Genomic DNA, 14,740 nt, shown 5'->3' with positions numbered 1-14,740 from the left:
CCAACAAAGATCAAAAGAGACAAAGAAAGCCATTACATAATGGTAAAGGGATCAGTTCAACAAGAAGAGCTAACTATCCTAAATATATATGCACCCAACACAGGAGCACCTAGATTCATAAAGCAAGTCCTGAGACACTTAAAAAGAGGCTCAGAATCCCACACAATAGTAATGGGAGACTTTAACACCCCACTGTCAATATTAGACAGATCAACGAGACAGAAGGTTAACAAGGATACACAGGACTGGAACTCAGCTCTGCACCAAGTGGACCTAATAGACATCTACAGAACTCTCCACCCCAAATCAAAAGAATATACATTCTTCTCAGCACCACATTGCCCTTATTCCAAAATTGACCACATAGTTGGAAGTAAAGCACTCCTCAGCAAATGTAAAAGAACAGAAATCATAACAAACTGTCTCTCAGACCACAGCACAATCCAATTAGAACTCAGGATTAAGAAACTCACTCAAAACCACACAACTACATGGAAACTGAACAACCTGCTCCTGAATGACTACTGGGTAAATAATGAAATGAAGGCAGAAATAAAGATGTTTTTTGAAACCAATGAGAACAAAGCCACAATGTACCAGAATCTCTGGGACACATTTAAAGCCGTGTGTAGAGGGAAATTTATAGCACTAAATGCCCACAGGAGAAAGCAGGAAAGATCTAAAATCGACACCCTAACATCACAATTGAAAGAACTAGAGAAGCAAGAGCAAACAAATTAAAAAGCTGGCAGAAGGCAAGACATAACTAAGATCAGAGCAGAACTGAAGGAGATAGAGACACACACACAAAAAAACCCTTCAAAAAATCAATGACTCCTGGAGCTGGTTTTTTGAAAAGATCAACAAAATTGATAGACCGCTAGCAAGACTAGTAAAGAAGAAAAGAGAGAAGAATCAAACAGATGCAATAAAAATGGTAAAGGGGATATCACCACTGATCCCACAGAACTAGAAACAACCATCAGAGAATACTATAAATACCTCTACGCAAATAAACTAGAAAATCTAGAAGAAATGACTAAATTCCTGGACACATACACCCTCCCAAGACTAAACCAGGAAGAAGTGGAATCTCTAAATAAACCAATAACAGGCTCTGAAATTGAGGCAATAATTAATAGCCTACCAACCAAAAAAAGTCCAGGACCAGATGGATTCACAGCCAAATTCTACCAGAGGTACAAATAGGAGCTGGTATCATTCCTTCTGAAACTATTCCAATCAATAGAAAAAGAGGGAATCCTCCCTAACTCATTTTATGAGGCCAGCATCATCCTGATACCAAAGCCTGGCAGAGACACATACACAAAAAAGAGAATTTTAGAACAATATCCGTGATGAACATCGATGTGAAAATCCTCAATAAAATACTGGCAAACTGAATCCAGCAGGACATCAAAAAGCTTATCCACCAAGATCAAGTTGGCTTCATCCCTGGGATGCAAGTCTGGTTCAACATATGCAAATCAATAAATGTAATCCATCACATAAACAGAACCAAAAACAAAACCACATGATTATCTCAATAGATGCAGAAAAGGCCTTTGACAAAATTCAACAGCCCTTCATGCTAAAAACTCTCAATAAACTAAGTATTTACGGAATGTATCTCAAAATAATAAGAGCTATTTATGACAGACCGACAGCCAGTATCATACTGAATGGGCAAAAACTGGAAGCATTCCCTTTGAAAAGTGGCACAAGACAGGGATGCCCTCTCTCACTACTCCTATTCAACATAGTGTTGGAAGTTCTGGCCAGGGCAATCAGGCAGGGGAAAGAAATGAAGGGTATTCAATTAGGAAAAGAGGAAGTCAAATTGTCCCTGTCTGCAGATGACATGACTGTATATTTAGAAAACCCTATCGTCTCAGCCCAAAATCTCCTTAAGCTGATAAGCAACTTCAGCAAAGTCTCAGGATACAAAATCAATGTGCAAAAATCACAAGCATTCTTATACACCAATTAACAGACAAACAGAGAGCCAAATCATGAGTGAACTCCCATTCACAATTGCTTCAAAGCGAATAAAATACCTAGGAATCCAAGTTATAAGGGATGTGAAGGACCTCTTCAAGGAGAACTACAAACCACTGCTCAATGAAATAAAGGAGGACACAAACAAATGGAAGAACATTCCATGCTCATGGATAGGAAGAATCAATATCGTGAAAATGGCCATACTGCCTAAGGGAATTTATAGATTCAATGCCATCCCCATCAAGCTACCAATGACTTTCTTCACAGAATTGGAAAAAACTACTTTAAAGTTCATATGGAACCAAAAAAGAGCCCACACTGCCAAGACAATCCTAAGCAAAAAGAACAAAGCTGGAGGCATCATGCTACCTGACTTCAAACTATACCACAAGGCTACAGTAACCAAAAATATATAGACAATTTTCAAAGAATACATAAATGAAACACAATGTAGGAAACATCATCTGTTCAACACATAGTGCTGAAATATTTGAGCATGCATATGCAAACAAATGAACCTTCACTACTACATCAGTTTATATAAAACATTAACTCAAGATAGATCATAGACTACAATATAAGAACTAAATCTAAAATATTTTAGAAGAAACGTAAGAAAAAATATTTGTGACCTTGACTTAAGCAAAGCTTTCTAAGACACACTGCAGAAATTACAAATTTAAGTTGTATTTGAATGACACTGTTAAGAAGATTAAAATATAGGAGACACACTGAGAGAACATATTTGCAGAACACAATAGACAAAGAGCTTGACTTCAAAATGCATAGAAGTTTATTCCAATTCAATAACAAAATGATAACCAAATATAAAAAATGGGAACATTTTTTGGTCTAAGAATGAACAAACACTTCAATAAGGTGTATATAGGCATGGTAAATAAGCCCATGATAAAATGCTCAACATTAAAGAGTTATAAAGGAAATAAAAATTTGACCATAATGGATACACAATATGCCTGCTAAATTGGCTAAAATTAGAAAGACTGACACTACCAAGTGCTTGAGAAGGGAAACTGGGACTTTCAAGTAACAGAGGGGGTAAGCAAATAGATGGTCAAATGCAAAATTGTTTAGCAATTCTGCAAAATAGTTTGATGGGTTTTTAATGAACTCAAGCATACACTTACTGTAAGACTCAGTAATCTCAGAGCTAGGAATTTACCCAAGAGAAATGAGAATAAATATCCATACAAAGACCTGTAGGCAAATGCATACAGGGGCTATAATAATAACACTCCCATCCAACAAAGAAACAAATTTCATCAACTACGATTAAATAAACAAATGTTGATACACTTACACAGCAATAAAAAGAAGCCGACTATACTACTGTTACTTTCATCTACAAATACTATGTGAAAGAAAAGTGACTAACGCCCCTCATAATTCTGCTCATATTACCTTCTGGAATAGAGCATTGTAATAAAGAAAACAGATCAATGCTTACCCAGGGACGAACAGGTGAGGTGTTGACTGAAATAGAACATGAGAGAACTGTTTGGAGTAAAGGAAACTTTCTATATGTTGATTGAAGTAGGGATTACACAACTATATACATTTATTAAAATCCTGAAAGTGTACACTTAAAATGATTAATTTTGTTATACATAAGTTAACTCCAATAAACCTAACTTTGAAAAAATTTGACTTTCAATTTTTGTAATTTTTTTCTACTCTTGCTTCACTTTTTCACCTAGGGTGTAACCCTCCAGACATCTCTACTGAACGCTTTAGGGTTTGCCAGGGCCTTTCTCTGTTGGTTAATTCCCCTCGGCAATGAAACTGATGAAGTTTTTCTGTAAACTTAGGATGTCGCACTCAAATCAGTGTGTTCCCCTTATCTCTAGGACCAAGGTCCCTCTTCAGCTTGCCTCTACTTTCAAACAAATGATTTTATAAAATATTTTAGCTCTTATTGTTACTTTCGCATAAATGTTTATCTAATACAAGATAATTCAATGTGGCTGGAAGCAAAAAGCCTTTAGTCTGTCTAGAGGGCTATTTTGAAATTATAATATATACTGGGAAAGCCTAGTGGCATATTAAGTAACCTGTGTATAAACCAGGACTTCACAATGCTTTGTACAGAATAACATATGTGAAGATATCCAAGAAAGTTAAAATTTTCTATGCTAAACTAACATGAGATGTATCATATTTTGAACTGATCTAAATAAGTCCAGGGAATTCTCTATGGTGGAACCGATCAGCTTGCCTAGTATCTCTCACATTCGTTCAAGGGTAGAAATTGAACATTATGAGATTACTCTATGTTGCTGACAAACAATCAGAGGATTATAATAATAAACAGTAGGATCATATCCAACTCATATCCTTTACAAAATACTTATGTTTGGGATTAATGGAGGTCTTACATTTAACATTCATTGTTGAAGACAACTTGATAATTTCACTGTTTTCTGTGTCAAGACACCCAAAGATTATACAAGTTATTTTACTCTAATGAAGCAATTGGAGAAAGGAAGACAAAGTACACTACATTTTTTTATTTTGTCAATGCTCCATCTTTAAGTACTTTGATGGCAAGTAGCTTAATTTGCTTCTTATGATACAATAAGTTTTATATTGTTTCGTTTTAATTAGTGTCAGAGGAGTATTAAGGCATGATTTGGCTCCTCGCTTCATCTACTCCACTTTCTTTTTCATCTGCTTCTGATTATGCATGTATGTTACATCTTTTGAAATCATCTCACAGTTTTTGAAGGTTATATTCTTCTTTTAGTGAAAATATTTTTTGTCTTTCTGCATTTCAGTTTGGGAATTTTTCAGTGACCTATCTTCAAACTCATAGGTTCTTTCCTCAACCACGTTCAGTCTATTGCTAAGCCCATCACCAGTGTTCTTCATTTATGTTGCAGTGTTTAAAACATGGAACATTTTTTTTCAACCCTTTCTTAATTGGATTCTCTGGTTTTTTTACTCATCTGTTTTTGCATATTGTCCACCTTTTATCAGAGTCATAAACATATTAATCATGTATTTTTTAAAATTATTTGTCTAATAATTCCAAAATCTGTATTGCTTCGAACTCTGGTTCTTATGTTAGCATCTTTGTTTGTTTGTTTGTTTGTTTGTTTTTGAGATGGAGTCTCGCTCTTGTCGCCCAGGCTGGAGTGCAATGCCACGATCTCGGCTCACTGCAAGCTCTGCCTCCCGGGTTCAAGCCATTCTCCTGCCTCAGCCTCCCGAGTAGCTGAGACTACAGGTGCCCACCACCACGCCAGGCTAATTTTTTTTTTTTTTTTGTATTTTTAGTAGAAATGGGGTTTCACCGTGTTAGCCAGGATGGTCTCGATCTACTGACCTTGTGAGCTGCCCGCCTCGGCCTCCCAAAGTGCTGGGATTACAGGGTTAGCATCATTTTCTTCACACTGCCTTTTCTCCATCTTTTAGCACAACTGGTAATTTTGTTGCTGTTGTTGAAAGCCAGACATGAAGTATCAGGAGCTGAGGAAAATAGGTCTTCCTTGTGAAGCTTTACATTAAACTAGTTAGCAGTGAGTTGTGTTAATATTTGTTGTAAGTTCCAGAGGCTTCAAATCCCTTTTGTGTTCCTTTTTCCTCTCCCTTGTTGTGTTTGAGTTTTCCTAGGAACTCCTCCATAAACAGAGTCTTTGCCTTGCAGATCTTTCAGCTATAATTTACTGCTATCATACTAGAGCCTGTTAATGTGGTGGTAAAGGGAAGTATTGTACAATCTTATGATTAGATCTCTGTCTTTTATTGGGCCTGTGGTTATGGGCTATGATCTCCAGGAGAATTTCTTAGCTTCCCCCACATTAATAGAGGTGGCTGGAGTTGGGTTAACGCCCTTCTGCCTAAGTGGGATAAGACTTACGTGATGGCTTTTCAGTAGGCGATAGGGCTTTGTTAGAGGGAATATTCTAGGAATATTTAAAAATTGTCACATTTCCCCTCCTTTACAGGAACCACAAGGGAATCTGTCTTAGGTCATCACCTTGAGAACCTGGTGAGGTTTCTAAAGAAAAAACTCACAAAAGGGTGGAGCCTCCCTAAGACTTCAGCCTCTTGGAGTTTCTCTTTCTCATGCTAGTCTCCACACAGCCTACAGCAATGCAACAAAAATGTCATTTTAGTGTTTATGTCTCCCTCAGTTGCTGCTCAAGATTAACAGTCCCTTGGCTGTGAATCCCTGTATTCACCTGTGTCTCTAGACCTCAGAGTGGCTGTTTGCATTATGACCTCGATTATTCAATGGGTCCAAGAAAAGCTTTGATTTTCAGGCCCTTTAGCTTTCTTCTTGATGTAAGCATACATGTGACAGGTTCCAAGTACTTTATATGTCAAAGTTGAAACCTGAAGTCCTCTGTCTCCTCATTTGAATTTCCTGCTATTCCTGTCATTTGTTGTCTAAATATGCTCCTGCTTTTATCTATCAACTAGATATCTCTGCTGTGATTATGTAAGATTACATGATTACTTATTTCTAAACACTTTCCTGCATTTCATCTAATACTTCTTATTTCATAACTGACTTCGTATCTTCAAATTTCAGCTTTCTTGTTTCTATAATGCACAAACCATGGTGACAAGGAACACTCCACTTTACAAAAGACATTTGCAGCATTCAAGAAAAAGAAATACTGAGCTTGAGTTAGAAACAACTTCAAATTTTCAAATTTCAATTAAAAACAAAAACCAAAAAAAGTTGCAGCGCACTTTAAAATGAAACACATCTGAAGAACTTCAGTAGGAATATTTCAAGATTAATTTTGCTTTTGAAATTGTATTGCCTTTTCATTAATGATGGATTTGTTTCAGAGATGGACTACATCATGACCATGACAATAAATGATCTTTAAGGTCCCTAAACTTCTCAGAATAGCAACTCTAAAGTTAGTAAAAAAAAAAGTGTTTACACTCTGTGGTATTGTAGTTTTACATATCATCTCCATATTTCAGAATGACATATTTGTAAGAAAAAAAAAGAAAGTAGTAATAAAAACATGGAAAAATTATGCTTAGTTATAATGAAAAGTGTACACTAATTGTAAAGTTAGACAGATTGCTGCTTCTCTTAATTAAGCTATCGATATAAGAAATACCTGTTCAGTAATCCCTTTGTAACTTGGATTGTAGGCATCATTCAAAGAGGAAATAACAAAAGCATCACTAAAGTACACAATGTACTAATTATACAGCTACAATAAACTTTTCTTAAAAATGACCTATGAGTTAATATATTTAAATATATTAATCCTTAAATAATTAATGAATTATATTGTGACAACTGTTTAGAAAATTAATAATGAGACACGCATGTTTTATCGATGTTTAACCTTTCCTGAAGCTATTATCTACTTAATTAATTATTATACTCCTCATCAGTGATTTATTACATTCTAAGGAATAATTTCATAGTGGATATATATTTTAGTAAAATGAATCATTTTTGTATGTCTCCAAAATTCTGGCAGTACCTGACACTATAAATTCCTACATCTAAAATAATTTTAAATAACAACAAAAAGTTGTCTTAAAAACAAATAAAGAATTAAAAAATAAATACTTGTAGGTGTTATGTAACTGCTATTTAGACAATAGCAAGATATACAACTTCATGTTTGACTTTCCTAGGCTGTCAGAAACAAAACTTATTTGCAAATATATTTAGAGGCTTTCTGAATTTTCTCAGTATGTCTTAATACTTTGTGGGATACTATAAAAATGTCACATTTGCTCTCTCTGCCTATTTCCATGTCCTTGGAATATGGCATTGCAGCATCTCCAATCAAAAGTCTGTCGTTTCCCAAATCATGAATCTGGGTTGGTTTTATAATTTTTTTAAACTAAGTTAGAGTGATAAGGTACAAGTTTCCAGACTAAGCCTCACAAAGCCTACTAGCTCACTCGTGAGCAACCTTCATCCTCAAATGATCATGCGAAGATGTCAAGGGTGTCCTGATTAAGAAGAGTCATGTGACCATTGTCCCATCTTTCAGTATGAGAGCTTGCCAACTACCATATATAAAAATGAGGTCACCTAAAATCATCCAGCCTAAGCTGTCCCACAAGTAGACAATAAGTACATATGAGAGACTCAAGAATAGATTAGCTGAGTAGACCCAAAGAAGATGAATATTCCTGCAAACTCACAAAATTGAAGTTAAATAAAAGATTGTTGGCCGGGCTTGGTGGCTCACGCCTGTAATCCCAGCACTTTGGGAGGCCGAGGCAGGTGGATCACGAGGTCAGGAGATCGAGACCATCCTGGCTGGCACAGTGAAACCCCGTCTCTACTAAAAATACAAAAAAATTAGCCGGGCGTGGTGGCGGGCCCCGTAGTCCCAGCTACTTGGGAGGCTGAGGCAGGAGAATGGCATGGAGCCGGGAGGCGGAGCTTGTAGCGAGCTGAGATCGCTACACTCCAGCCTGGGTGACAGAGCGAGATTCCGTCTCAAAAAAAAAAAAAAAAAAAGATTGTTGTTTTAAGTCACTAAGTGTAAAGGAGATTTGTTATGTAGTAAAAACTACTTGATACATACTTTTATTTTTAAGTCATAATTTTTATAAAAGCTTTATTGAGATATAACTCAAATATAATAAAATTCATACTTTTAAAGTTTATAATTAAATGGTTTCAGTATATCCACACAGTATTGCAACCATCCTTCACTATCACATTTTAGAACGTTCTTATTACTCTAGAAAGAAACCATGTGCCCAATAGCGATCTTTCCCTATACCCCTTACACTCCAGCTCTTGACAACCGCTAATCTACCTTCTGTCTCCATAGATTGGTCTGTTATGGACTTTTCCTATAAATTAAATCGTAAAATATGAGGTAATTTTTGACTGACTTATTTTATCTGGCCTAATCTTTTCAAGGTCCTTTCATGTTTTATCATGTTTTAGTATTTAATGCCTTTTAATTGCATCAATTTGTCACTTTATAAGTATTTGGAAACCAATTCTACCTACTTTTAGCTATTATGAATAAACCTGCTATTAACATTTGATTACAACCTTTTGTGTGAAAATTTGTTTTCCAGTTTCCTGCATGTATACTTTGAGATGAAATACATAGGTTATAAGTTAACTATGTAATTACCATTTTGAGGGACTGCTAAATTGTTTTGCAAAGTGGCTACATAATTTTACTATCCCCAAAACCTTGTATGAGGGATCCAATTTCTCCACATTCTCATCAACATATGAGATTGTCTGTCATTGTGATTACAGAAATCCTAGTGAGCATGAAGTGTGATCTCAGTGTGATGTTGATTTGCACTCTCCTCATGATTAATGATGACAACTATTTTTTCATCTGCCTATTGGTCATTTGTAAAGCTTCTTGGAAGAAATGTGTATTCAGAAAATTTGCTCATTTTCAATATATTTGTATTTTTATAGTTGAGGTGTAAGAGTTCCTCATAAATTCTGGTTTACATGTCTCTAATCAGAAACGTAACTTGCAGTCATTCTCATTATGGGGGCTGCATATTTACTTTCTCAGTAATGTCCTTTGGGAAAAAAATAAGAGGTTTTAATTGCAATGATGTTCAATTTATCTATTTATTTTTGTTTTGATGCTTAAGAGTTTTGTCTCATATACAAGAAACTAGTGCTTAAAAGTCAGTAAAATTTACTGTTTTCTTTTATAAATTTTATAGCTTTAAATTTTATATTCAAATCTATGAAATATTTTGTTGATTTTGTATATGGTGTGAGGTAGCAGTCTAACTTTCTTGCTTTGCATGTGGATATTCAATTGTTTCAGCACACATTTGTTTAAAAGGTAATCCTTTCCCCATTGAATGGCCCTGAACTCTTGTCAAAATTAATTGACCATGAATATATAGCCTTATGTTAGACTCTTGATTTTCTTCCCTTGACACAATTTATATTCATATGCTGGTACCACAGTATCCTGGTTACTGTAACTCTGTAGTAAGTTTAAAAATTGGGAAGCCCTCCAACATTGTTCTTCTTTTCAAGGTTACTTGAATATTCTGAATCACTTCCATCTTTATATAAATGTTATGAGGAACTTGCCAATTTTTCCTCCCTGAAAAAGAACTCTGGAATTTTGTTTAAGTTTTGTTGGAATTTTGTTAAGTTCCTTGTAGATTCTGGATATTAGATCTTTGTCAGATGTGTAGTTTGCAATTATATTTTCTCCCATTCTGTACACTGTCTGCTTATTCTGTTGATAGTTTATTTGCTGCACAGAAGCTCTTTAATCAAGTCCCATTTGTCAATTTGTGTTTTGTTGCAATAGCTTTTGGTGTCTTCATCATTAAATCTTTGCCAGATCCTACGGAATACCAGAATGGTATTTCCTAGATTATAGTCCAGTATTTTTATAGTTTTGCCTTTTACATTTAAATGTTTAATCCACTTTTAGTTGATTTTTGTGTATGATGTAAGGAAGGGGTCCAGTTTCAATCTTCTGCATATGGTTCGTTTGTTATCCCAGCACCATTTATTGAATAGAGAGTCCTTTCCCCATTGTTTGTTTGTTTTTTGTCCACTGTGTTAAAGATCAGATAGTTGTAGGTTCAATTGTTTTAAACTTTAGATCTCACAAATAAGTGAGAACATGCAATCTTTGTCTTGCTGTGCTGGGCTTACTTCACTTAACATAATGATTTCCAGTTCCACCTATATTGTTGCAAATGACTGAATCTCACTTGTTATGGCTGAATAATACTCCATTATGCATATGTACCCATTTTCTTTATCTGCTTATGTTTTGATGGACACTGAATTTGCTTTCAAATATTAGCTATTGTAAAGAGGGCTGCCACAAACATGGAAGTGCACATATCTCTTTGATATACTAATTTCCTTTATTTAGGGCACAGACCTGGCAGTGGGATTGCTGGGTCATATGGTAGCTCAATTTTTAGTTTTTTGAGGAACCTCCAAACTGTTATCTGTAGTGGTTTTCCTAATTTAAATTTAGACCAACAGTGTACAAGGGTTCTCTTTTCTCCACATTCTCACCAGCCTTTGTTATTGCTTGTCTTTTGGATATAAGCCATTTTAACTGAGGAGAAATATTATCTTTTTGTAGTTTCGATTTGCATTTCTCTGATGATTGATAATGTTGGGTTCCTTTTCATATGCCTGTTTGCCATTTGTATGTCTTCTCCTGAGAAATGTCTATTCAGATATTTTACCCATTTTTTATTGGATTATAGATTTTTTCCTTCAGAGTTGTTTGAGCTCCTTATATATTCTGGTTATTAATCCCTTGTCAGAGAGGTAGTTTGTAAATAACATAAAAAGGACAAATTTATCTTTGTTATCACTACCATTGATCTTACATTGTTTAAATGCTAGAGTTACTGTATTTTCCAGTGCCACTTCTTCTACCTTTACCATTACCACCCTACAACACGTGATAGTTTTAGTATGCTAATCCTGTAGCATCTACCTAAATGTCAGCATGAAGGTACTTCTGTTCCATAATCTTATACTGAGTGTCTACTTTCTAGGGCAGAAATAATTTCTTGAGTTTCCCTGCAAGAAGAATATAAAACTTGGATAAACGTAGATTATTATAAGGCAATACTAGAAAGTGGAAGCATGAAAGTGCTTCTATTCTATAATCTTATACTGAGTGTCTATTTTCTATGGCAGAAAGAATATCCTGAGTTTCCATGCAAGCAAAGCATAAAACTTGGATAAAGACAGATTATTGTAAGGCACTACTAGAAAGTGGGAGTGAAACAAGGGGAAGAGAAAGGGTCAGGGAAGATGGAGGTCAATATAAGGGGGCATTATTAAGGCAGCAGGAATTGACTTAGCTGGGACCTTTAAGAACTATTATATAAAAAAGTCTTTGTAGATGCCAAACCTGAATGAAACAAACAAACAAACAAAAACCAAAAAACAGTATATTTATCCAGTAACACCATCATGACCCATTGGTTTGAAGGTTGCCTCTGCAGGAGATAGCAACCTCACATTTTCATGCTGTATATGAGTGTGGGCAAATGAGATTGTTTTACCAGCAAAGAGACCCTATGGCAGAAGCTGGAAAAATGCATGGCACACATTTAAGATAGAATGCAGTCAATGCAGGATAAACCTTACTAGATCTGCCTATTAAAATGCTATATAGCCAGAGGAGGTGTGATATTGGAACCAAGAATGTCTGCCACAGGTAGCATAAATTATGTCTATCTATTGTCTATGTTTTACAGTTCAGGAGGCTAAGATGTTCAAGATCAAAGTGTCCATATTTGGCATCTGGTGAGGGCATTTTTGCTGTGTGCTTTACCTGGCAGAAGAGAAAGCACTGTCTTCTCATAGCAGAAAAGTACAAGGCAAAACGGTAAAAAAAAAAAACAAACCTAAGTTTTTCCCTCTGGCCTTTTCATAAGGCATTAATGGTTTCAAGAGGGCAGAGCCCATAGAACTTAATCACTTTCCAAAAAGCCTCACCTCTCTTTTCTTTTTTTGAGACGGAGTCTCTCGCTCTGCCGCCCGGGCTGGAGTGCAGTGGTGCGATCTCAGCTCATTGCAAGCTCCACCTCCTGGGTTCACGCCATTCTCCTGCCTCAGCCTCCTGAGTAGCTGGGACTACAGGTGCCCGCCACCACGCCCGTCTAATTTTTTGTATTTTTAGTAGAGACGGGGTTTCACCGTGTTAGCCAGGATGGTCTCGATCTCCTGACCTCGTGATCCGCCTGCTTCGGCCTCCCAAAGTGCTGGGATTACAGGCGTGAGCCACTGTGCCCAGCCCAAACCGCCTAACCTCTTAATACCATTACAATGAGAATTCTGCTTCAACTTTTGAATTTTGAGGACATTCAGACCACAGCATTACACACTACCTGATATTTTTCCAATATATTTCTCTTTCATTTTATATAGTAAAATCAGTTTTTCTAGTTTGCATGCAAGAACTATTATTCTGAAAACACGTTTCTGGCAACCTTATTTTTTTAAAATCTGAAATTAGAGGTGCTATCCGTAGCAGCTCCTCTTAGAATTTCACTTAGAATTTGTGATTTTCACTTAGAATTTGTGATTTATCACTGATGCTCAACATTTTCACCTTTTGGTTATTTTAAAATTAATTGCATCTAAAATATAATAATCAAATTTGATTGTACTTTTCAATTCCTTTAGGAATGATTTTATGTACTGTATCACCAAATTTTGTTCCAATTTTTTTCTTGCCTCTTTCAGAAAAATCTATTTCTTGTGTTTTCTTTGTGAATTCTTTAGCCATTTGTTTTCCTTGGTTTTTATCTCTTTTTTTTCCATGCATTCATAAACAGGTAATGGATTTGTACTTTTGAAATCTCTGATTTATTTAATTTTTCTTTCTGGGTTTACACTTTTCTTTACAACAGCAACCAAGATAGATTTCTAGCTACCATATTGTTTGGCTCCTTTCATTTGTTTCCGTCATACTTCCTTCTGATCAGCCTATATGTTTTTGTCATGGCTTTTCAACATCTTTGTTCTTCGCAGAGTTTATTTTTGAAGAAAAAAGATTCAATGAAACAAAACAGATACATTCCAAGGTACTTTTGTAAAAACTATTTTTCATATATACTTATTTTCAATATTTTTATATAATGCTTTAATTTCCAACTGTTTTAGATAATTTTTCACAGAGCCTAGGTCTGGTGGTTTGCTTCTATCCATTCATCCTGGAATACTCAGTAATTAAGTAAGAACCAGCATTCATCATTGGATACATTAAATGCTCTCAATCTCAAGAGTTTTTGGGAATGAAACATGTTCACAGATCAAGAACCCTAGTGTCATTGCTGTGCATCTGCCTCAATGACATTAAAGTTCCTATTGCCATTTATCAAATGAGCTTCTATGGAAGATTCTACTGAAAGTTTTCTCATTGGTGGTTGAGTTCACCCTGTGAAGTAACTCAGGAATGGAAAACCAAACATTGTATGTTCTCACTGATATGTGGGAGTGAAGCTATGAAGATGCAAAGGCAAACGAATGATGCAATGGACTTTGGGGACTTAGGGGAAAGAATGGGAGGGAGGCGAGGGATAAAAGACTACAAATATGGTGCGGCATATACTGCCCAGGTAATGGATGCACCAAAATCTCACAAATCACCACTAAATAACTTACTCAGGTAACTAAATACCACCTGTACCCCAAAAACTTTTGGAAAAATAAAATAAAAAATTAAAATTAAAACATAGAATTTACAGCTATTTACATATGAATTATACATAAAAATTGACTCTTACTTTAACAGGCATTGATCTTCCACCTGTTCATGTCTTTCAGAACTAAATGGCTTAGTTATTTCATATAACTGTATCCAAAGAAGTTTCCTAACCTAACTCTTTCTAGCTATGTTCATGTTGCATACTAAAATTTGAAATTATTGAATGAATATGAAAAGAATTTTATTTACAATGATGACAAATAGGATTTTTATAGTATAGCATTTGTATAAGCTTGGCATGTAAAAGTCTCTGAATTATGGAATACATGGCAAACAATAGTAGGAATTACAGTATTTTGTTCATTTTAAAAAGCTACCAACATTGTTTTTTGAGTATGAAAAATTTGCTATGCAAGAAAGTCATTGTCATTTCATTTCCATTCCCTTTAAATTTGAGATGAGATTGATGCCAATATGGTAGTCTTAAGCATCACCATGGTTGCCTAGTTGTAAACTCGGAAAGAGTGAATCAAGAAATTCTAGCCTGCTTTTTAGATAGGTAGGAA

This window comes from Pongo abelii, chromosome 4, assembly GCF_028885655.2.
Source record: "Pongo abelii isolate AG06213 chromosome 4, NHGRI_mPonAbe1-v2.0_pri, whole genome shotgun sequence".
NCBI classification, from domain to species: Eukaryota; Metazoa; Chordata; class Mammalia; order Primates; family Hominidae; genus Pongo; species Pongo abelii.
This window is presented reverse-complemented; position numbering follows the sequence as displayed.